The 24,960-nt window shown below is 51.7% G+C and overlaps 1 protein-coding gene across 1 annotated transcript in view; it reads left to right on the forward strand.

Annotated features, from left to right (window-relative positions):
• Positions 1-9,253: 9,253 nt before the first annotated feature.
• The window catches only part of FAT2 (FAT atypical cadherin 2), an 84,310-nt gene continuing 68,603 nt past the window's right edge, over positions 9,254-24,960 (forward strand). The window contains exon 1 of the mRNA XM_043599381.1: positions 9,254-9,424. The gene's annotated coding sequence lies outside the window, so the exon portion shown is untranslated. The remainder of the gene's footprint in view (positions 9,425-24,960) is intronic.

Consider the following 24,960-nt stretch of genomic DNA (forward strand, 5'->3'; position numbering starts at 1 on the left):
TCTATTCAGTTTAGCAAACATTTATTCAGAGTCTGTTACACTCTCCATATTGTACGTATTGTATCTGTTGCTTCCACTCTCAGTAGACTTCATCTTCCCACTGAATGCTTTTCTCCTCTGACCTTTCTGCAGGATCCATACTCTGTGTGAACGCAATCTCCACTTGCCTCTCTCCTGACCCCCATGCTTGTGAGTGGACCCCTTGTCCTTTCTTCTTTTTTTTTTTAAGTTTATTTATTTATTTTGAGAGAGAGAGAGAGAGAGAGAGAGAGAGCACGAGCAGGGGAGAGGCAGAGAGAGAGGGAGAGAGAGGATCCCAAGCAGGCTCTGCGCGGCAAGCATGGAACCCGACATGGGGCTCAAACTCATGAACCGTGAGATCATGAGCCGAAACCAAGAGTTGGATGCTTAACCAGCTGAGCCACCCAGGTACCCCCCTTCTTGACCTTTCTTGACTGCTTTCACCTGGTTCTTCCATTCCTGTCCTATGCTAGACTCTAGGCAAATATTGATTGACTGGATGACTGGACTCCTAGCTGAGATGTTTGCATCAATTCTTTTCCAGGGTTCCATATCCATTCCCAGTCTAGAGCTATGCACGCGGTAAGAATTTTATTCATAATGGTGGCCCTAAATTCATAGTCCTTGGGAGTTGGAAAGGACTTTTCAACTTGTATTCATTCAACAAAACTCGCATAGCTTTGCTTGAAAGATGTGCTTGTCAGGCATAGAGATTACTGATTATTTTACAGTTGGGGAGGGGGAAGCTTTGAGGACAGGGGCTTGCTCAAGGTCCCACAGCTATGGCAGAGCCTTGAGGACAGTGAAGAGATTGCCACTACTCTAGACCTAGACAGCTCCTGAATTCCCCACAGAGCCACATGGTGTGTGCTTGAAGTTCCCCAGAGCGGAGGTACTGGGAAAGCACGATCTACCTTACCGGGTCAAACCAGTCTGGCTTCATCACGAGCCACAGGGAGCTGCCTTCTGGGGGGTAGAAGAGCCTGAGTCAGTCCCTGCCTGCACAGATGACATCAGGGTGACCGGGGGCTGGCAAGGGAAGGGGGGGCGTGGCCTGAAAGTACAGGCCCTGGAAGGGAAGTGGAGGGGACCTAGGAGGAAGGGAAGGGAAAGTGGGGGGCCCTACCTGAGCAGTGGACTCTCCAGTCCCCTGACTCTCCAGTCAGGCTACACTTCCCCTCATCCCTGGGAAATATCCTGCTAACTCTGCCCCTTCTCTACGTCACAATCAGACTCATAAGGTATGATGTCAGTGTTTATCTAGCTCAGTGGTTCTCAAACTCGAGTGAGCCCCAGAATGACCTGGAGAGCTCCAAGCGTGGGTGGATCTGTGTGAACTCCACGAAAAGACCCCACGACAAACTGCTGAGTAAGTCGTGGAATGACACACAAGATGCGATTTTCACAACCACTCTCCTTCCCCAGACAAATAAAAGGCCCCAAATGCTATATATTTCCTTCTGGAATATCTATGTATGGATATAAATATCTACAAAGGTCACACACCTAGATGATTATACTGGTCGCCTTTGCAGTAGGTATTTGTGGTAGTGACAAAGAGGGCTTTAACCTTCCATGTAATGTTTTATTATTTCACAAGGAAAATTACCATGTATTACTTATGTAAATGCAAAATTTAAATAAGATGTCTCCAAATTCGTTTGCCCATTTTATCTGGTTGGAAGTGCGAGGATCTGCATTTCAGCAAAGTTTCTGGGGGCTTCTGTGGAGCTGATCCATGAATTACATTTTGAGGAAAGCTAGTCTAGCCCACCATTGTACAAATGAGTCACATGGGAGTCAGAGAGGGTAAGGAACTTGCCTAACTCCACACAGCACGGCAGCGACTGAGTTGATATCTGACCCTGGGATGTTTTACTCCAAGGCAGTGCTCTCTCTTATACACAGTGACCAGAAAAGGAAACCACTGGGGAACTGGATATGGAGGCAGCGTGAATGTATTTCCAGAGCAAAGTGGAAGGGGCTGGGGATCTGTGCACCTCTGAGTTAGGCCAGTTGGCAGCCTCTGTGGGGGAGGGGACACAAAGGACAGTGGTGGGGCCAGAAGGGCAAACATTGCCCATCTTTCTAACTTTTCTTTGAGATTCACTGTTCCAGCCTTTCACCCCTCTGCATTCCCTTGTCCCCGTGTGGTTTGGATTTGCATCTGAGCCCTGCCTATTTCCAGAAGGAGCAGTGGCTCCTGTGAGGACAGCCTTGGTGCTGGTAAGTGTAGGCAATCCCTTCTGTCTCCTGACCTCAGCTTCTTCATCTATCACCTATGTAGTGGACTGAATCAGTGGCTCTTAAACCTGGCTGTGCACCCTCCTGGAGGCTCATTTAAGAAGCAGAATCCTGGGCCCCTCCGTAATGGGGGGTGGGGCCTGGGATGTGCTTTTTTTTTTTTTTTTTTTTTAAGTTTACTTATTTATTTTTGAGAGAGAGAGAAAGAGAGAGAGAGGCTGAGAGAGAGGGAGAGAGAATACAAGCAGGCTCTGCACCATCAGCACAGAGCCCAATGTGGGGCTTGAACTCACAAACTGTGGGATCATGACCTGAGCTCAAGTTGGCTTAACCACTTAACTGATTAACCAACTGAGCCACCCAGGTGCCCCCTGGAATGTGCATTTTTAACACCCCACCCCCACTCAGGCCAGATGATTCCGACAAATCTGAAGTTAGAAAACCACTGTGTTACTAGTCTCTTTTCCCTGAGCAAACTTCTCTGCATCTTGAGCCTCAGGCGGGCCTAAGGCCTGGCCTGTGAGAAGGGCCTGGGGTGCTGAGGAACCCAGAGTGGCCAGCAATCCCCACTCCCAGGAGACCCTGGCCTCTCTCCCTGCCGCCTGTCTAGGCCCCTCGGCCTCTGGGCCTCTGTTCCGGGGTTCCCTCCCTTGGGCCGGCCTCTTCCTTACCTGGGTGGAATGTCTGGAATGTGGCTGGCGGGGGAGGGGGGAGACAGGGCTGGTCGGCTGCCAGCCCTGCCTCTGGAATTCAGGAGGGCCTCTGCCCTGCTGGCCTTGAAGTGACCTGGCAGGACGCATACACTGTGAGGGAGGGCTGTGAGGCCCAGAGCCGGCCAGCAAGTCTCATCAGGCCTCAGTTTCTTCATCTGTAAAACCACACCCTACTTCTCTACGTGCAGGGCTTCGCGGCCCTTCCAAAGGAGTTGGCATCTATTCATCCTCCGCACCTATCACGTTTCATTAGCGCGGTGCGAAGAGCTATGGGAAACTCACAGATGAATTAGACACCAAACCGATCTAGAAAACTACCATTTTTTTGCCTCCGGCACGCTGCATAGTGTTTTACCGATTCATCCCTAATTGAGTCCCGACAACCCTTACAAGATAAGAACCATTACCACCTCCAGATGACAGATGAGGAGATTGCTACCCAGAGAGGTGAAGTAACTTGTCCAGGGCCACACAGCTGCACACATGCGATGGCAGAGCTGGGTTGGAATCTATCTGTCTAATTTCAAATCCAAACCTCACCGTGTGCTCCACTCCCCCCGACAAATACAGCAGAGGTGGGGGCGGGGTGGGGTGAGGACCACACGATATCCTGCCCTGACCTCATGGTGAGACCAGAACAGGACAGCCTGCTCCACAAGGGCCCGGAAACCCTTTAGCAGTTTGTGGGGAGGCCCGCTGGGGGAGATTAAGAGATGTCCCTGAGCAGGCAGCCTTGTGATGGACCAGTAGATGCGTGATGGATGGCAGTCTGGACAGAGGCCAGGCAAGAGCAAACAGAGGGTGCGGGGCTGGGGCTGAGGAAGAGTGGGCTGGCTGACGCATTCCCTACAGGGCCTAGGGCAAAAGGATGCTGAGCAGAACCTCATTCCAAGCTATTGAGGTTTCCAAGACAGAGACAGCCGGAGCACTGAATCGAGTCCTTCCTAAATGCGGGTGGCAAGCCCAGGGATGCAAATCCCGTGATTTGGTTGGAGCATAACCTCAGGGTGGAGGCTAGAAGCACTAGATTAACTTAGTTCAAATCCCCCCTCTGCCCTTTAAGGGCAGGACGACCGTGGACAAGTCACTTTAAACTCTCTGAGTCTCAGTTCCTTCCTCTGCAAAATGAGAATGGAAATAATAGTATCGCATCAGGAAGATTTATTTGAGGAGCAAAGGAGATGATGCTTGGCCGAGCACTTAATAAATTATAACACACGCCAGTTATTATTATTGCAGTTATGATTATTGCTGTTGTCACTACACAAGAGGGAGAAATGGGGGATGAGGCTGGAAATGTGGTTCATGGTTGTGGAAAGGGGGACATGGGAGCTGTACTGGTACCCTGGTCAGGGCCACATCCGGGCCCCAAGTCTGGGGGCAGGTGAGGTTGGGGATAACATCAGAGGTTGTGTTTCAAGACCTCAGAGTGACTACCCCCGCCCCATCCCAGCTTCCTGTTGGGGTGACCTAAACAAGGCCACAGAACCAGCCAGCCTGGCTCCAGTAGCTCTCAGCGTCAGAGACCCACCTGCCCGCGCCAGCCTGGGGCGGGCCGACCGCGGGCTGGATGAGCAGCAGGTGAGCTGCTCATGCTCACCGGCCTGGCCAACAAGGCCGGACGCTTCTCCTGGCAGGAGCCTGTCAGAACTGCCAGCTGGGGGTCAGGATGAGCTGGAGAACCCGGTGGTGCCCAGATGCCCGTGGCCAGCAGGTCTGCTGAGTGTTTGATTACATTCCCGAGCACCCCAGGCAACGCCAGGGCTGGCTGTTCCAACTCCTGCTGGGTCCCGTCTGTCCGCTACAGAGCTGACATCCCAGGCTCAGCCCCCACGGCCCACCTGCCTTCCACCTTCTGCTTCTCCCTCTCGGCGGCAGGCTGCAGCCCTCACAGAGCCAGGTGGCCTGGGCCCCCGATGACTTCATCCTCCTTAAAGGCATCGTGTCCCTTTGATAGCCAGGCCTCTGGAGCCTTTCCTGTCCACAGGTCCATAGGCCAGACTTCACGATCTCCATTCTGTACTTGTCTCCCTGCCTCATTCCCATCCTGCTGTGCGACCCTCTCCAGAGAGAAGGCAGTGTGATGGAAGGGCCCCCAGCCGTGGAAATGCCAGTTTGCATTTCAAGTTCATCGACGTGTTGTCTTAAAGGAGCCAGTCCGTCAGCCAACTGTCCCCCGTGAGCTGAATCTTCTCTCAAGAAGACTGGTCTTCCAAGGTGGACCCCACTCACTAGGGACCTGCTCTGGGTATGCGACACCTGTGGGTGACGTGGTGACGCCACGGTTCCCTCCACTGGGTGACCGCCATTCCTGTTTCCCCAGGACTGTCCTGGTCATAGCACCGAAAGTCCTAGTCCCTGGGAACCCCTCAGCCCTGGGCCAACCCACATGTTGGTCAGCTGACCCTGCACACACATCTGTGATGTGCTGTCTGTCTCAGATGATTTGCGTCTATGGTTTGTGCTGAAGAAACCTGAGACTTTAGGACACCCCAAAAGGAACCAAAAGGGTTCGTTCCATCTGTTAAACATGAAGATAATATGATCTGTGCTCTCAGACTTTATAGGTGCCCTGGAGTTTGCCACCTAGTCAGAGATTTTATTACTGCTCAGGTACCCCACTTATACTCTCTGCCCCACAGCGAATGTGGATGGATTGTTCCAGAAAGGAAAACCTAGGAGGGAGGAGAAAGAGCTCACCCAGTCCACAAAGGCAATACAGCTTTCCTCGGGCAGGTAAAGGCAGTGGACAGAGACTATTTGCTAGGTGTCTCTTTGGAAGCCTACAGTATCCTTGTAAAGAATATTAGAAATTTAGGGGCGCCTGAGTGGCTCAGTCGGTTAAGCGTCAGACTTCAGCTCAGGTCATGATCTTGCAGTTCGTGAGTTCAAGCCCCGCATCGGGCTCTGTGCTGACAGCTCAGAGCCTGGAGCCTGCTTCAGATTCTGTGTTTCCCTCTCTCTCTGCCCCTCCTCCACTCACACTCTGTTTGTCAAAAACGAACAAAAACGTTTAAAAACATTAAAAAAAAAAAGAACATTAGAATTTTAGAACGTCAGAGGTAGAAGTTAAAGATCAGAGTTCAACACCTGCTTTGTTGAGGTAGAGAAACTGAGGTCCCTAAAGAGGGTTCAGAATCAGATGTGATTCCTTTCGTTTATTTTTTTAAGGATTTTTTTAAAAGCTTTTTTATTTTATTTATTTTGAGAGAGACAAAGACAGCGCAAGTGGGGAAGGGGCAGAGAGAGAGAGAGGAAGAGAGAGAATCCCAAGCAGGCTCCCGGTTGCCAGAGCAGAGCCGGATGTGGAACTCAAACTCACGAAACCGTGAGATCATGACTTGAACCGAAACCAAGAGTCGGGTGCATAACCGACTGAGCCACCCAAGTGCCCCAGACATAATTCCTTTTAATTCTACAACATGCCTGGTACCGTGTAGGAAACATGGGTGCCCTGGGTCCAGCCCCAGAGAGTAGAATGTGCTTGCTCTGGGATGGGGCCTGGGCATCAGGATTGGCAAAAGCTTCCCAGGTGATGCCAATGTGCAGCCTTGGCTGAGAACCATCGAGTCAGACAGAGATCTGTCCCCGAGGAGATTTAAAATGGAGTAGGCCAGGGGCTGAAGTGAAGAGAGGTACACACGGAGGCAGGACACAAAGCAGAGGGTCACACGGGAGTTTCAGCCAGAGGACTACAGGGAGGAGGGACAGACGCGGGGCAGTGCAGCCCAGTGGTTAAGGAGTTCAGACAGATGGGAGCTTGAAACTTAGCTTAGTCTAGGCCTGTGACCTTGGGCAAGTAATTAAGGCTTTTCTGAGCTTCAGTTTCTTCATCTGAAAAATAGAGTATGATAAAAGTGCCTAATCCACCAGGGTGGTGTACAGAGAAATGAGATAATCCCTGCTGAGCTGAGTGCTGACATAAAGATTAGCCATTGTTGTTATTATTATTACTTCTTGCTCAGGTCAGGGGCATGGTCGGGGAGTTCACGGAGGGAAGGTGCCATATGGGCTGTACCAAGATGGATGGGAACAGTCTTTGATGTCCAGGAAGCTGTAAGCAGGAGCTCAGGAACGAGAAGTTTCCAAGCATGCTTGGGGGGGACACTGAGGAGTCCGGTTTCCATGGTGCATGGGGCAGTGGAGGCCAGCAGGTCCCCTGGTCGGGTCCTGGGGCCAGAAGGAAGAAGGACCCGAGCCCGGGTCGGGAGTGGCGGGGGAAGTGCGGAGGGGAAGAACGGCAGCGATCATGATGCGGTTCAGCAGTCCATCCCAATCCCCGTCCCTTCCTCCCTTCCCCCCACCCCGGGGCTGCAGGCTGTCGCTGCGGTGGACACGCTGGAGGCCAGCCTTGGCCCAGAGAGGGGCCCGAGGGAAGACAGCCGCCTGCCGCTCCACACATGACTAGTCAAAGGGCTCAGGGGCCACCCCACCACCCTCCTTCTGGTTAATGCCTCATCAGCCCAGACTCCGAGACCTGGGCAGCAATCAGTCAAGTGGATAACCGCCCAGGTTAGTCTGCCCACTGGAGCTTCCCTCACGCTGCACACCCCCAGGCGTCTCCTCCAGGGCTGAGGCAGCTGGTAGGAGAGAGAGGCCTGGGAGACTCCCCTCCCCGGCCGGGGAGCTCCTCTGGAGGTCTTGGGCAACATACCACAGCAGCCTGCTTGGCACTGTGGTCATCCATAATGCTGGTGACAGGTCCCCAAGGGTGTGGCTCACAGTGGCTGCAGCAGCTCCATGAATGAATACCTTCCGAGAGCTGGGAAAGGAGCCAAGAGCCTCATTACTCCCTCATAAGCACCAAGACCAGAACCTTAATGATTCCACTTATCCTTAGGGTCCAGCCAGAACTTCTAAGAAAAGCACGTCCTAGCCACAGAACTAGGCCTCGGTTGTGGTCACATGGCAGAGAAAATAGCTCTGTTCTGAGCAGCCCCAGGAGTTGAGGAAACAGACTTAGCGCATTTAAGTCGTCTGCCTTGGGTCACAGAGCTTAGAACAATAGCAGTAACAATACGTAGCATTCTTGCTTATTAACCAGGTTCAAGGGTCGAGGCTCAGCGGAGCATCAGGCAGAGACACTAAGGGTCAGAACTGACTGTGGAGGGAGGTAATGAGCTCCCTGTAATTAGAGGTGTGCAAGCAAAGACTCACTTCTTCGCCAGGGAAGCTGCAGAGGGGATGCACATCCCTGGGTGGGGAGGGTTGGGTTAGACGGTTGCAGAGCCGTTTTGAGCTCTGGGGGCGGGGGCAGGAACTATTTCATTTACCCCTCTGTCCTCGGCACCAGGTGCAGCCCCCGGAAACGTGTTAAGTATGGGGCCTCACACAAAACAAGCAAATGATTACATTCTGTAACTAAAAAGCACAGCGGCGAGAGAGGGTGGAGGGAGAGCTGATTCCTGTCTGGCTTTTCTTCCCTTCCCTTAAAACACTGGTTCTCAACCCAGGGAGCACATTCGAGACACCTGGGGAGCCAGGGCAGAGACACCTGGGGAGCCAGGGCAGAGAGGCGCCCCATAAATCGTACAGAGGCTAAGCTGTCTTGCCTCCTAGCGAGAGGCAGACACTGGGCTTGGCACTTTCCATGCATGATCCGTCCCGTGAATCTGCACGACCTTATGAAGCCGGTGTTTATTCTTACCCCCATTTCACAGATGGAGCAACCGGAGCTTGGGGAGGTTAAGTCGCTTCTGGAAAAACTCACAGCTAATCACAGTGAGAAGAAGAATTACCTTTTATGGGAGACTTTCCTGCTAAGTGACATCCATTTAACCTTTATCTTTTTTTTTGATCCTCATAACAAGCCCGTGAGGTAGGAGTTATTATTATCCCCATCTTTTCAAAAAAGGAAACTGAGGCTCAGACTCAGTAACTCACCCAAGGTTACTGAGCTCGTGGGTGGCAGTGCTAGCGTTTTGAACCAGGCCTGGGAGGCTGGGGGGATCTCAGGGCTGCGTGTCAGGGAGGACTGTGGGGAACACTGGCTGAGAGCTTCCCCAGGCCCCTCATGGTCTCTGTGTTTCCTTGCGTGACTACTACCTGCCTAGGGCCTCAGTTTATCCTTCTGGAAGCCGGAGGAGGGAGGTGGAAATGGGCCTGATTTCTCAGCAACTTTCCAGCCCTCATTTTCCATGACTCGATTCCCCACTGTGAGTTCTGGGCCACAAACCAGTTGGCTTCCTCCCTCCCTCTCCGTGAGACAGGGAGCTGGCAGGAGGGGATGATCCGCCTCAATTCTCCCACCTCCTTTTTCCTCCTCCTCCTCCTGGGCTGGGACACACCTACTCCAACTTTCTCAGCAGCCTCTTTGGGAGTGCGTGCGGGCTTTCCTGCTCGGAGTCTCTGCACCTCCCTCCGAAGCCTGTCAGCTTGGTGCTTGGGGAAAGGGCTCCAGCCCAGCAGCCCAGCCCGGGGCACCCTCCCCTGCCTGAAGGGTATAGGTAAGGCCTGCTGGAGGGTGGGAGGCTGGGGGAGGGGGTTGCAAAGTGAATCCATTCTTGTGCCCTGTCCCAGAGCAGGGGGCGGGGGGGGGCACGGTTGGGGGCTCTTTGAAGGTGAGACGGGACCAGGAGATGGCTGGGGCAGGCACGGTGGGGGTAGGACAGGGGCACCTAGGTACACTGAATGAATCCAAGCCAGAGATGTAGCCAGCCCGAGCCTTGGGGCTGGGGATTGGGGCCGGGGAACGGGCAAGGCTAGGACTTTGATCTCATGGAGGAGCAAGGTCACATTTGCAGGCTTAGGAAGTTGGACTCATGTCCTTGGAAGAATGGGAAGTCTGTGCTTGGGCTTTCAGGGGATGAGCCTTCAGGGGGCATGTGGGGACATTTTCCTCTGTGGTTTTAGGGGGAAGTGCTGGGGTCAGGGGGCCAAGAGGTGCTGGCTTCTTGTGTGTGTCCAGGGAGGCAGAGGGGTCCCATTATGGACAAAGCCACCTGGTGTGGAGGAGGGAGGGAGGATCTAAGGGACGGTCAGATAACCTGGCCAGCCGTGGCCTTTGTGTGACTCTTGAGGCACTCTGACGAGACCTCAGCTCTCCTGGCTGTAAAATGAGGGCGCTCCCCATCTCCAGGGGCTGCGAAAGGCTGTGGGTCTAAGAGGCACCAGAGGCAGCACGGGGGTGGGGTGGGGTGAGTGGGGGCAGCTCTGTTCCCCTGTCTGGGGGGAAGCAGGAATCCGACGCCTATCTTTGGAGGCAGGACAGCTCGAGTGGAACGCTGAACAGAGATGCCAGGCCAGGGTTCAGCCCTCCACTGGAGAGAGGGTGTGCTGTGCCCGGATGCAGGGAACAGCAGAGTATTCTGGGGTTTGCCGAGGGCTCAGGAGGGCTGCCTCTGTCGCCAGCCACGCTCTGGAGCTGGTCGCCTGGGCTCAGGAGACAGGCGGGGGGTCGAGAAGCAGGCACAGGGCTCCTTTTACAGATGGGGAGCTGAGCCTGGGCAGAATAGCAGTGCCCTGCACGCGGAACACTACTCTCAGTCATTGTTACTGTTGATGTTTGCTGGGTGCTTCCTGTGTTCAGGGACTGGGCTGAGTGTGCAGGGTCATTTGAAAATTGTGGGTGTTTGAAGCAGGGAAGATGGAAAGAGAATTTCACTATTCGAATTTCTGTAACTCAGCAGGCTGTGTGGCCTGAGGCAGTTCCACACCTCTCTGGGCCCATTTCCCTCCACATAAAATAAAGGTGGCTAGATTAGTGTATGACCCATTCTTAACTGATTCACCCCAGGAAGCGTGTTGGTCATGCAGAGCAGGAAGGACTGGCTATTTTGCAGGTGGGGAAGCGGGGGCAAGCTCAGGTTTCCCCCAGGGCTCTCCACGGAGCACGGGTTACACTGTGGCAGGGACATGCTATGTGCATGACGCTGGCTAGCCTGATAGAGTGCAACAGTGACACCCCCCCCTCTGCCAGGGGCTCCCCAGGCTTCAGTTTTCTCATCTGTAAAATAGAAGAGGAGCTAGAGAGAGTCAAGTTCTCCCTGGAACCCCCCTCTGATTCTATGACGCTTGGTGGTCTCCTTAAGGACTCAGGGGACCAGACCCAGAAGGACACGGACATTCTCCAACCCCTACATGTCAGCTGTGGCTGTACTTTCTCTGGGGAGGGGTTGGCGGGCTCCCTCTACACCGGTCTCTGGGAGTTGGGCCGCTGTACTCTGCTCCCTGCACCTTCTTCCCTGGGTACAAATGAACTCACCCGGGTCTACAAGTTCTCCTTCCAGCTGCCCCATGATAGGCTGTGGTGCTGGCATTGCTGGTGGCCAGGTGAGGCCAGGTAGGTAGGAGAGAATGCGGGGCAAGGGCCTCATCTTAAAGGAAACTGGGCAGGGGCACCTGGGTGGCTCGGTCGGATGCGCGGCCGACTTCGGCTCAGTTCACGATCTCGCGGTCTGTGAGTTCGAGCCCCACATGGGGGTCTGTGCTGACAGCTTAGAGCCTGGAGCCTGCTTCACATTCTGTGTCTCCCTCTCTCTGTCTCTGCTCCTCTCCCACTCATGCTCTGTCTCTGTCTCAGAAATAAATAAACATTAAAAAATTTTTAAAAAGAAAGAAAGAAAGAAAACCAGGCAATGGTGTTGGCACAATTAGGGACCTTTGTACCCCCTGGATGGGCCCTGCCCTTTGGGCTTCTTCCAAATTGGATGGGACAGAGCCTCTGGAAGTTTCCCATGCTTCCTGGGTCCCCAGCACCTGCTGAGCTGGCCCACAATCTCAATGCTACTGTTTCTATGGCTAATGGTCCTAATGCTTGTGTTTATAATGGGGGTCTCTAGACAGGCTTACAAAGAAAAGCCTGGGTCCAAATCCTGGGTATTTTTAGTTGTGTGACCTGGGGCCTCAACTCCTCTAAACCTCAGTCTCCTTATTTGAAAAATAGGGCAAATGATAGTCCTTTCCTCAGCGATTGAGGTGACATTTGAATGAGGTCACGCGTGTAGTGCACAGGGCCTTATTGGTTACGTTCGTGGTCATCAATTACTCAGCTCCCTGTGCTTCCCTTGGGCGGAAGCCATCTCACAGGACCCTGAAGTATTCCTTCGTAAGACAAGTCACTGTTGCGGTTATTAGTTATTTGTGTTTTTGTCTCCTGCTCCTGGCTCCTACTAAGGGTTGCTCACTGCTCTGGCATCCGCGTCTAGCACGGTGCCTGGCCAATCTGAGAAGCTCATCACATATCTGCTGAGAGAGCTAATGAATCTTCATTTCTAATTCATAGAGGAGAACGGTCAGTTAGAGGGACAGAGGATTAGCCGGACCCAGCCACAGATAACTAAGAGTAAGGAGCGGAAAGATCCCTAGAGAGGATCGAATCAGACAGATGGAGCCCCTGCAGCCTCACCAGAGAAGGCTGAGAACTTGGCTGACGTCACACAGCAAGCGAGCAGGGAAGGCAGGACTACGACACAGGCCTTTTCACTCTCCTCTGCCTCTCTGCCGAGTCCGGTTCAGAAGGTATTGCTTCCCATGCGGGTCATCAGTCTAGGAGGCCGGTGAAACATCCCCACGTCCCCAGAAGGCAATTTGGGGTCAACAACCAGGTTGGCCGCTAGACTGCGAGTTGCCTTTCAGGGGACAGGGGACATAAACCTCATCAGTCAGACCCCTTTCCCATCACCCACCAGCACACACACCCCCACACGCACATGCGCACGTTCCTGCCCGCACACCGCTCTGTCACTATCGCCAACGAGCTGGCAGGTGCCTGTGACTGTACAACTAGAAGGGTCCTGAGGAGTTCCCTGAAGTCTCCAAGAATCGGTGGTCCCATTTTACAGAGGGAACCATTGATTCTGAATATTCACCTAAAGTCACCAGTCTGTAATGGTGTCCTGGGTCATTGGGCAGCTGAAACGGATCCCTTTCTTTCTTTCTTTCTTTCTTTCTTTCTTTCTTTCTTTCTTTCTTTCTTTCTTTCTTATGTTTTATTTTTGAGGCGGGGAGGGGCAGAGAGAGAGGGGAGACAGAGGATACAAAGTGGGCTCCACGCTGACAGCAGAGAACCTGATGAGGGGCTCGAACTCATGACCTGAACCGAAGTCGGAGGCTCAACTGACTGAGCCGCCCAGGCGCCCCAACGGGGAGTCATTTCTGAGCATGGGATTTAAGCACGGAGAAGAGAGCTCTCATTGACCGACCCCTCCACGCGCCTGTCTCCAGGTTGTCACGTGCACCCTCTAGTCTGCTGTGCTTCCCTTGTTGCTAGTGTTGTGTTCTGGGTGTGGAGACAAGAGACACTCAGGAAAGCTAAGCCACTTCCTTTCAGTCACACGGCTCCTTTTCCCTCCCCACCTAGTTCAGTACACTTAATGGGCACTTACGATGTGCTAGGTCCCCAGAGATTCACCATTGGTGGCAGCAGGCCCATAAATGGACAGTTTAATAGTTTGAGGTGGGTAGCAAAATAGAGGCAAACTCAGACTGGAATGAGGGCTCAGAGGAGCGGTAGTCAGCCTAGTTACAGAGCCAATGAAGGAAGCCTTCTTGGAGGAGGTGGCACTGCACATCAGTCTGAATAAGGCTTAAATAAGGAACCAAAAGTAGGAAAGGCAATACAGAAAGAGAAAGCAGCATGTGTCAAGGTGTGGCCGGGGTGTGCAGCTGGGTGGAGAACATTTGGAGACCTGCAGTGAGAGGTAGGATGGGGCCAGGTCATCAAAGGCCTTATGTGACAGGCCAAGGAGTATGGCTTTTTTTTTCTTTTTCTTTTTCTTTTTTTTTTTTTTTTAATTTTTTTTTTAACATTTATTTATTTTTGAGACAGAGAGAGACAGAGCATGAACAGGGGAGGGGCAGAGAGAGAGGGAGACACAGAATCTGAAACAGGCTCTAGGCTCTGAGCTGTCAGCACAGAGCCTGACGCGGGGCTCGAACTCACGGACCGTGAGATCATGACCTAAGCCGAAGTCGGACGCCCAACCGACCGAGCCACCCAGGCGCCCCTGGCTTTTTTTTTCAATGTAGTTTATACATGATTTTTAAAACATTTTTTTCAACGTTTATATTTGAGACAGAGAGTGAGTGGGGGAGGGGCAGAGAGAGAGGGAGACAGAAGCCGAAGCAGGCTCCAGGCTCTGAGCTGTCAGCACAGAGCCCAATGTGGGACTCAAACCCACGGACTGTGAGATCATGACCTGAGCCGAAATCAGCCGCTTAACTGACTGAGCCACCCAGGTGCCCCTATACATGATTTTTTTTTTAATGAGGAACTAGAAACATACAAAAGAAGATTAAAAAAAAAAACTGGGATGACTGGGTGGCTCAGGCGGTTGGGCGTCTGACTCCGGCTCAGGTCATGATCTCATAGTCCGTGAGTTCGAGCCCCACATCAGGCTCTGTGCTGACAGCCTGCTTTGGATTCTGTGTCTCCCTCTGTCTCTGCCCCTCCCCCACTTGTTCTCTCTCTCTCTCTCTCTCTCTCTCTCTCTCAATCTCTCTCTCTCTCAAAAATAAACATTTTAAAAAATTAAAAAAAAAAACCATCACCCAGCTTCAAGAATTGTGTTTCCTCCAACTCTTCCCCCATCAGATTATTTACAGGCAGATCCCAGATATATAATTGCATCTGAAAATATTTTCGTATGTTTGTTTAAAACAGAAGGACTTCAGAAAATCATCAGAGCAGCATGGCTTTTATTTTGTAAATATTGGAGGACTGTGTTGAGGGAGGTTAAGTTGAAGGGTGCCTTGGCTGTGGGGAAAAGCAGGAATTTGAGGAAGGGGATTGGAGTATTTTGTTGTCTCCCCCTCGGGCAAGCACATGCCCGATATTCCCGCTGATTAACAAAGCATCTCCTAAAACTCATCTCCTTCTGGAAGAGGTGATGCCTTAAACCTGTTCCAGTTTAGAGCCTGGGGAAGAGAGAAATCCCTCCCCTTCTCCCACTCCTGAGTCTTGTTCCATCCCAGAGACTGGAGTGGCCCCTGTGAGGCACCTGCCCGTCCCCTGGCTGGGAAAATTGGGAGCCCACAATGGAGAACTCTCCATTTGCCAGATCCGGCGCCCACAGCAGTTGGTCTGGGTGCAAGCTGAGCAGGACTGTGCATGCCAGCAATGGGGCAACGTTCGTGTGCGTGTGCTCACGTGTCCCAGGTCAGAGCTGCTGTCTGTACCTGCGGCACCCTTCTCTCTCTGGGTCCTCTCAGCAAACGCAAGACTACATGGCACAAAATGCATCGTTTTAGATGCCCAGGAGCTTAGCCTGGGGAAGAGGCAGAGCTTGGTATCAGCACTGCACCATGGTTGGGTGCATGAGCTCTGGAGCCAGGGTGCTCTCGCTCCAGTTCAGCCTGTACCGCTGTCTATGCCTCTGATCTTGGGCACGTAACGTCACCTCTCTGAGGGTGCAGGGGTGTATAATGCCATCTACCTCGTAGGGCTGCTGCCTCTTCTTAGCATAGTAGCCAGGACATATGAAAAGCTCACTAAACATTAGCTACTATTACAGATTTGGAGTCTCCTGAAGTCTGGAGAATCGATTCAGCAGCATCATAGCATTTTGGAAAATTCAAATCCTAGAATCTCAAACTCTTGGAAGCATATAATTAGAAGAGCCCTATTAGATCCCTAGCATAAGTCTCTACTCTGTGAAGATTCTCTACACAGTGTCTCTGTACTCTTTTTTTTTTCTTTTCGTAAACATTCAAGAGCAAGGTGCATCAACCATTGTAAGTTACAACTTGACGAATTTTACAAAGTGCTCACACCAGTGATAACCAGCAACCAGAGCAAAAGCAGACACGACCCGTGCACCCCTCCCCCGCCGTCCCCCAGAGCCCTCCTGATGCTCCTCACCAGTCCCTACACCCACCCTCTCACACACACAAACATAGTGATTATCCAGCCAGCTGGGCTATTGTCAAATACCTTCTTGTGGAGTGTGTATCATCATTAGGAGAGCCCTAATTATTAGAGAGGCTCGGTGAGTTAATTTGGAAGTTGTCGATTAAACTTTACCTTTAAGTTGTTCTGTTTCTACTGTCATACTTCAGTGGCAGCCTCGTTTAGGGCTGAGCTCCCAAAATGCCTAGGCCTGCTTTTAAAAACACAGATTCTGCAGCCCCATCCTGAGTCTAGCACCAGAATGTGGGATCTGGTGTGGGACCAGGGAATCTGTGTTTTTACAAGCTCTCGGTGAGGTCCAGCTGGCTTTGGGAACCACTCAACTAGTGTTTCAGAGCTCGGACTCAACTTGGAGAGGCTATTTTTCCAATCCATGTTCCATCTTATTGGACATTGACCTTGGACAAGGCTCTCAGACTTTCTGACCCTCAGGTTTTTCACTTATCAGATGGAGACGCAATGATAGGACTTATACTGTTGGGTTGTTGACGGGCTCTGACAGGCGCATGTTCACTAAGTGAAGACATAGTCAGCAGGGCTATTACTGGGAAGAGCCCCTCTGTGGTGTAGCCAAAGGAATATTGGATTTGGCATCTGAAGCCGTGTGTTTGCGTCCTGACTGGGCCACTTGCTGGCAGTATGACCTTGGCCAAATCTTTTGACCCCCCCTCTCTGGGTCTCAACTTCCCTCATAGGGTCTTTGAGGGGATCAAACAAGAGAAGGGATCGGAAAACTGCGTTGAGGACAGAAAAATGCTGAGTGAAGTAAACTCCAATGAATGGGGACTCAGCTGAGCCTGGGAACCCAGTGGAAAGCGGTCTTGCCTTGCCCTTGCGGTTAGCGGAGGGCGGGCCAGGTGGGGGTGGGAGAGGGAGCTGCTGAGACCTTGGTGTTCCACAGTCCTGGTATGCCCTGGCACAGCTCCCGTGCTTCTTGGTTTCTGACAACTGTCTCCTTCCTGGCTTCTGGGGCAGGAAGAACCCAAGATCCCATAGCGATGAAATCCCGTGCAATGTGCCATAGCCAGAATGCTTTTATTATTTCAATGTCTTCCCTTTTATTAAAAGCTCTTTGAAGCCCTTTACTGGCATTTTTAGAACACTGTTTAATGAAGTGTCATAGGCATACGAGAAATGCACAAATCCTAAGCGTATGGCCCAATGAATTTTCCAGAAACTAACCGGTTCCCAGATGAAGAAACAGAACATTACCACCATTCCAGAAACCTCTTTTGTTCCCCTTCCAGTCACTAACCCCCTCACAGGGGAAACTTTATCTTACTCTAATCCACAGATAAGTTTGCCTGTTTTTAAACGTTATATAGTTGGAAGAGTACAGTATGGACTCTTTTGCATATGGCTGCTTTCGGTCCACAGTATGTGAGTGGGATTCATCTGTATTGTTGCCCAGAACAATACTTCATTTCCCCTGATACATAGTATTCCCTTATATGACTGTTCTACAGTTTACTTATCCATTCTGCTCTTGATGGACATTCAGGTTATTTCTAATGTAGGGCTATTATAATGGTGCTTCTCGGAGCCATCTGCCTGAGCCTTTTGGTGAATATACTTCCGTTGTGTCCCCTAAGAAGATTGCTGGGTCATGAGGTATATGTATGTGGATCGAACCCTGTTATTTATTTTTTAGTTTTTTTTAATGTTTATTTATTTTTGAGAGAGAGAGACAGAGCACAAATGGGGGGGGGGACAGAGAGAGGGAGACACAGAATCCGAAGCAGGCTCTAGGCTCTGAGATGTCAGCACAGAGCCCGATATGGGACTCGAACCCACGAACCGTGAGATCATGACCTGAGCCGAAGTCAGTGGCTTAACCGACTGAGCCACCCAGGGGCCCCTCGAACCCTTTTATTTTGAAGCTTAGCTCAATTTACTGCAAGTAGAACATGGTTCATGGGGTTGAGGGATTGATTCTCTACTCAAGAGATGGATAGACCTGACCACAGGATGATAAACATTTGCCTCCAGGGTCTGAGGTGCTGGGGGCACAGACAGGTTTGCAGATTCAGAGGCTCTCAGGTGAAAGTCTGACACGGGAATCAGACCTGTTGCTTTCCCTCCCCGGTCTGCTCTTGTATTTGACTCTAGAGTTGGCTTTGTGTCTGCTTTGCCTGAGGGCCAGTCTTCCCCCCAGTGTGGTCAGCAGACCACCTACAGGGGAAAGCGTGTACCCCCAGCCCACCTCAGCCCTACTAAATCAGACTCCTTGAGATGTGGCTGTGATTTTTCACACACTGGCAGTTGCAAAGCACTTCTTATGAGCTTGCAGTCTTTTCCTCTCTTCCCCACCCCTCTCCACTGGGGCCTAGGAGAGGGCCACCTATGGGCTATCCACTTTGAAAGGAGGCGTGGTAAAACATAAGATCCTAAAAGAAGAGGTGACCTTGTTCAGCAGATCTCAAACACCAGTCTCACCAAAATCACCCCGGGAACTCGTTAAACATCTATTCCTGGGCCCCACCCCTAATGATTTTGTTTAGTAGATCTGGGGTGGGGCTGGGAATACGTAACCCCCACCTCCACCCCCTTAGGGAATTTCCAATGGTGGGAACCACTGGTTCAATTCAATAGCCAGTCCTGTCCTGTGAGAAGACAGTGGGCCCGGTGACTCTGTTCCGTGTCTGCCATGGCTGAGTGGAGCACGAGTCACAGGGAAGAGGGGAAAGTGGAATCGGTGTGGACGGAGCCCAGGGGGCTGGAGTGGGGAACTCCAACGCTTGGCCAGGAGCCTGCCAGCAGAGGCTGCTTAGCATCTCAGCACGCACCTTGATGCTCACACATATCCCTAACCCTTTGGTGCCCCTACCCCCCCACCGCCACAGTCAGGTTCAGCCAGCTCCACTGCACTGACAGGGGCGGGGGTGGGGGGGGCCTCGGACAGCGGAACTGCCTGTCGTGTCCCACTGCTAGAGTGCCGCTCCCTGCCTGCTGAGGCCTGCCTGCCTGCCGGCTTTGTTCTAGTGGGATTTGGACTGGGCTGAACAGACAGCATGGCTAGGCGAGGCCAGGCCCGAGGGAATGGGATGGAGAGAGAAGGCTGGAGACAGAGCCTTTGCCGAGAATCTGTGTTGGCTAGGCTGAGAGGATCCGTGGTTATATGATCCCTCCCTTCTCGCAAGTGCTATTTCCAACCCCCCCCCCCAACCCCGGGGAATGGGGAGGCAGGCCAGGGAACTGTTAGACACACAGGTGATCTGAGTTTTAATCCTGCCTCGGCCACAGTCTCGCTGTGTGAATTGAGTAACCTCTCTGAGTCTCATTTACCTCGTGTACAAAATGAGGATAATTCTAGGGCTACTGTGAGCGAGTTTAAAAGTGATAACGCATGCCAAGTGCTTAGGGCGGGGCCTCACCACAGAGTAAATGTTCAGTAAACATCAGCTGGGACCGGTGTCTTTGCCTCTGTAAACATTTCCTACTCCCCACACGTCACCACCCAAGGGGGATTGTTTGACAGTGGCTCAGTGGAGGGTTAGCTGCTAAGGCAGGAGAGCAGGGACCAGTCCCCATTCCCAGATGGATGAGTGGAGGTCCCATAAATGAGGGCATTTTCTCAGGGGCTCCACTGGGACCCATGCTTGGGCCTCTGACAGGTTACCAAAGACTTCTGACACCAAGGCGTGGGGACTCATCTTCCCCACAGGGTCTGCAGGTGGGGGCCCATGAGCGGGGTGCCCTGTGGGTTGTCTCAGGCACCAAAGGCACTTCTTCTTAACTGAGCCTCCTCTACAGCCTGCTGATCACCTTCTCCAATTTCTAAGTGAAGACACTGAAACTCAGTCAGGTTCAGTAGTTTACTCTAGGTCACACAGCCAGCAATGGGCCCAGGCAGGACTCAAAAGCGGGCTGCCTCAGGCCAGAGCCTGAGCCCGTGACCGCCAGGTTATGTGGCCCTGACAACAGCCTCCCCACCCCTGGGGTCCTGAGTTAGAGGTAGACCTGGCTGGGAGCGGCCACAGGTGGCTGAGAGTAACACGCACAAGGCACCACAAGAAGCTTCTATCCCAGCAGCATCTCAGAACCAGCTAAGGGGAACGGGACTCACGTCGCCGGTGGCTACAGGGCCTGCTATTTCCTGGGAAGGTAGCTCATTGTGTCCTGGACAGAGAGGGGGGCAATGTCGCATGGCCTCCCTACCCAGATCACATAGGATGGGGCCCAGAGAGGCCACCCCCGCATGTCAGCGGCAGAACGAAAAAGGTCGAAGTTCACGTTGTTGTGGTGTGTCCACCGCATTCTCTACCTCCTGTCTTCACTGCCACCTCACACCCACCCTACTGCCCCCCTCCGCCTCTGAATGACATCGCATCTATTAGCTCTCTGCACCTGTTACGGGGAAAAAGGGTGACAGGAATAGAAGTTATTCTTACTATTTTGAGGCTGTTTAAGCTGCTGTTGGAGCTTTGCGACGAACCATTGTGAGGAGAGAAGGGATGTCACAAAAACCCACAGGTGTGTGTGTGTGTGTGTGTGTGTGTGTGTGTGTGTGTTTCCGTGTGAAGTGTGCTTTGGCAAGGAGCTCCCAAGACACAGGTAGGGATCAGTACACATACAGAGAATAACTGCTTCGTTCCGCACGTGCTTTTTGAACACCTAATGTAATGGTAAAAGCATTAGTGTACTTTTACAATGGTAATAATTAGTAATAGTAATAACATTAGCTATTTTCCGGGTGCCTGGCACTGTGCTATATGTTTTCCATGCGGAAGCCCATTAAATCCTCCATGAGGTTAGCACTGCTATATCTCCATGTCACAAGTGGGGAAACTGAGGCTCAGACGGACAAAGCCACGCCCCTCGATGCAAGCCAAGGCAGGATTGAGGCCAGGTCTGACCCCAAGGCCTGGCTCCTTCCCCCTGTGGCCTCCTCCTGGCTGGTGAGTAGGAGGACGGTGACTTTGTGGGTTCCCAAGGAGCCTCCAAGCTGGGAGGAAAGCTGGGTTGAGGGGAGCAACTTGGGCAGGGACGCTGGGTTCTAGTTCCAGGTGCACCACCACCGTCACACATGGTTTAATACAATGCGTTCCCCGCTCTGGTCATAGTTGTCCCATCTTTATAAATAGATGAGACTCCTCATAGGTTTCAGGCGGTGCCCTGAGGCGGCTTGGGAATTTCACAGACATGCCTGAGAAGGTAGAGGCGGCAACAAATGGGAGACGGGGCCCTATACCCCCAACTCACAGATATCACAGCGCCAGCTCTGTTTAATCCATTTCACATAATAATAATGATGGTTTTAAAATAACAACAGCTAGGGGCCCCTGGGTGGCTCAGTCGGTTAAGTGTCTGACTTTGGCTCAGGTCATGATCTCACAGTTCGTGGGTTCAAGCCCCGTGTCAGGCTGGGTGCCGACAGCTCGGAGCCCGGAGCCTGCTTCAGATTCTGTGTCTCCCTCTCTCTCTGCCCCTCCCCTGCTCGTGCCCTGTCTCTCAAAAATGAATAAACATTAAAGAAAATGTTTTTTAAATAAAAAACATAAAATAACGACAGCTAAGCATTTATTTAGTGATTGCCGGGTGCCATGCACTGTGTTAAATGTTTAATAGGAACGATGTAGTTAGTCAAACCTTCAGAACAACCATCTGCGGTAGGTTCACTTAGTATCTGTCTTTTGAAGATGAGGAAAAACAGAGTCTCACAGAGGTTAAGTTAGTTCTCCAAAGGTCACCCAATTTGGAACTTGGTGTCTCTACGTCTGAAAACTCACCCTTTTGCAAAGGATCCCTTTGGATCAGAGTTGCAGGAAGCACCCGCTAGACAAGGCTACGTAGCAGGGATGTTCTGGTCTCTGCAATTTGTTCTACTCTCTGAAAGAAGTTTTTCAGTCCTCTAGGAGAGTATCTCCTGACTTCAGAATACAACCTTCCTCGCTCCCAGAGAGCCACCCTGAACCCAGACCTTCAGGACAGCCCTTCTCCCCTGCTTCTCCCATACAGGGACCTCCTAGTACCTTCCCGCCCAGGAGGAAGAATCAAAGGTTCCCAGTGGCCTTCCCACAAGGCTGAGTTCACACTTGTGTCCTGATCTGTCCCAAGGCACAGATGTAGAACCCAGAGGGGATGCTCTGTTCCCCTGCTTGTCTCCCAAGCTTCTAATTGATAAATATCATTCCATGCCCTACTGAACTGGAGCGGGTTTTCACCTTACAAACCACTCTGGCCAGAGGGCCCCGCAAGAAGTGGGGCAGGGCGCCTTCCCTCCTTTCTCTACCCCCGAGCCCACTGATCCTGGGGACGCTTCTGGCTTAAGGAGATTTCAGCCTCACATGGAAAGCCTACAGATCCATGTAAGACGAAGAGGCCTCTCGCGCCCTCTGGGCCTCACCGAGTGTCGGGGTCTGCAAGCTAGAATGCCTGCAGCCAGCAGGGAACAGCACCGAGGGGTGAAGCAGGGCCCTCCTGGACTCCCTTGTCCTCACAGTTTGGATGGAGATGTGGGCATGAATGGGTTTCTCTTCCATTAGGAAGCTGACCTTGGTGATGAACTGTGGCTGAAACAGCCTCCGTGTCTGGGAGGCTGGGGGTGGTGGGGGTGGGGCGATGACTCTGGAGAAGGCTTGTGCCCTCTAGTCAGCCTGCATGACTGCCTTGCTCCTGCCTTGGGGCCTTTGCACTGCCTGTGTTTTCTGCCTGAAGCTCCTTCTCAAGAAGGCTTTGTGGCCCTCCCCCTGCTCAAATGTCACCTTGTCATGGACAGCTCCCCTGACCACCCGAACCTGTCATCTCTTTCTCTCTGCTACTAGAATAGAACCCCCACAAGAGCAAGGACCTCCTCTGTCTTGTCTTGAATGCCGTCATAGGGCAGGACCTCTGTAAATAAGCACTGAATGAGTGGCTTGGGCAGAAGAGACCCAATAACAAAACACTTTCTCATCCTTCCCCACTCTGTCCCTTTTCCTCCTTAGAACCCAGGTGCCTGGAAGCCCTTTGTTTCCTTCAAATATCCATCTCCCCTGGGTCACCTTATGACTTTCAAGGGTCTTAGGCATTAAATTAGAAATTGTATCTTATGGCAATATTTGTATAAAGATAAATATGTTTTTAGAAATGGTAACATTTTCTTCAGCCTAAAAGTTTGCTTGCTTTCTTCTGGATTTAATAGAAATTAAAACATTTTCATGGGTCCCTAAAAGTACCGCGGGCCCTGGGTGTGCCCACTGTGCCTACCAGATAGGGGGGCCCTGCCTCCTCCTCTGAGCCCCACGCACCCTTGGTTCCTGGCTCCCGCACCATGCTCTCTGGAGCCAAGCTGGCCAATACGGGAGCCCCTGGGCAAATGTGGCTATTTAAATTTAAACTAAATAAAATTACAAACTCAGTTCCTCAGTTGTACCAGCCACATGTCAAAGGCTTGATAGCCACATGGGCCTAGTGGCTCCCATACTGGACATCTCAGATACAGAACATTCCCATCCTTGTAGAAAGTTCCGCTGGAGAGTGTTGCTCTAGAGAATTAGCTGCAGCTACATCAGCCCTCTCCGAGTCTCTCTTTTTAGAATGTGGATTCCAATCCTTGGCTGACACTAAAGTCCACCACCTATTAGGTGGATGAACTTGGGCGGAGCTTTCCCATTATCTAGCCCTCAGTTTCTCATTTAGAAAAAAAGGGTCATAATAACTGTCAGAAGAGTGGTGATCTCCGTACAATGATTAACTCGTACTGAGTGGATTCCAGAGCTGGGCATCTGCCATATGTTGAGTCATTCAGCCTTCTCAACAACTCCACAAGATAGGTACTTATCCCATATCCCTTGTACTGGGACCAGAGAGGTGATGTAACTGCCCAAGGCCACACAGCTGGTGAGTAGTAGAGCTGGGATTTGAAACCTGGTCTATCTGACTCCAGAGCCCACTTTCTTAACGATTAATTCTATCCAGTACTGCACCCCTTCCCTCAAAACCATGTGAGATAACGCATGCAGGTTTTTTTTTAAACTTATGGATTACACATAGACATGAGTATTTGTCATCAATAATAATATCAGAATAGTAAGAAGGGGCACCCCCGTCCCAGCTCCCTTCCATCCATGTCGTAGGTGAGGACTTCCTTTTTCCGTCCTCTTTGCCTTCTAATTTCAGGCTTGGGCAGGCCTGGCCTTTTACAGCTCTCCTAAAAGCCGCTTGGTCCACTGGTGGTGTGGGCTGCCCTTTACCAAGCCATTATGGGTCCTAATAAGGTGTTACTCTGCATCCTTCCTCCCTGTGCTTTCACCTCTCATATTATCTGTCTCCCCTGCAGCCCTGGGAAGTAGGTAGGAGTAGCTATTATTATCTGCATTTTACAGACAGATAAATTGAGGCTCAGAAGAGGTTCTGTGGCCTTCCCAAGGTCACACAACCCGTCAAGGGCCCAAGACACCGGCTCCTTTCCTGCTGGCGTCCAGTTCTTTGACTTGTTCTGTTACACGAGAACCCGGCAGTGGCTGACTACAAACTAGCAAATGACTCAAGGGTTCATCCAAGTTTCTGAGAAATAAATCAAGCTTCTCTACCCACAGGGAGTTCCAGTTGGCTCACCGGAACGGAGCCAGTGTTCAAGCCCAGTCCACACCAGAGTGGGAGTCTTGAACGGAAAAATCTCCCTTTTGATCTGATATGAGATTACTCTTCTCAGCATGTAGTTCTCTTCTGGTCCTGCCTCTTCTCAAAAGCCTTCGATGGCTCCCTCCTACTAAGAGAAAAAATAACTTCAGCAGCTAAAGACTTCATGACTAGCAGGCATCTGTAATATCCATATTCTTTCACTTATGATTTTAATTCTGATTCAAAGGCACAATCCCTCTGTCCCTCCCCACATTTAAGCTATTGTCACAAATAGAACGTACTTGGAGAGTTCTTTCTTAAGAGCCACAAGGGCCAGTCCTAACACTGATGCCTGAGGCAGACACAGTGGAGGGGAGGGGAATGGGGTCAGAAAATACTTCCCAAGGGCACCCAAATCCACGGTAATTTTATATTTGGATTCTGGAGGGAGTGTGGACATTCTCCAATCCAGAGGAATGAATCCAGTGACTCTTTCTTTCAAGAAAGGCTCTCCGGGGCGCCTGGGTGGCTCAGTCGGTTGAGCGACCGACTTCGGCTCAGGGCATGATCTCACAGTCTGTGAGTTCGAGC

Source organism: Prionailurus bengalensis, chromosome A1, assembly GCF_016509475.1.
Source record: "Prionailurus bengalensis isolate Pbe53 chromosome A1, Fcat_Pben_1.1_paternal_pri, whole genome shotgun sequence".
Taxonomy (NCBI): Eukaryota; Metazoa; Chordata; class Mammalia; order Carnivora; family Felidae; genus Prionailurus; species Prionailurus bengalensis.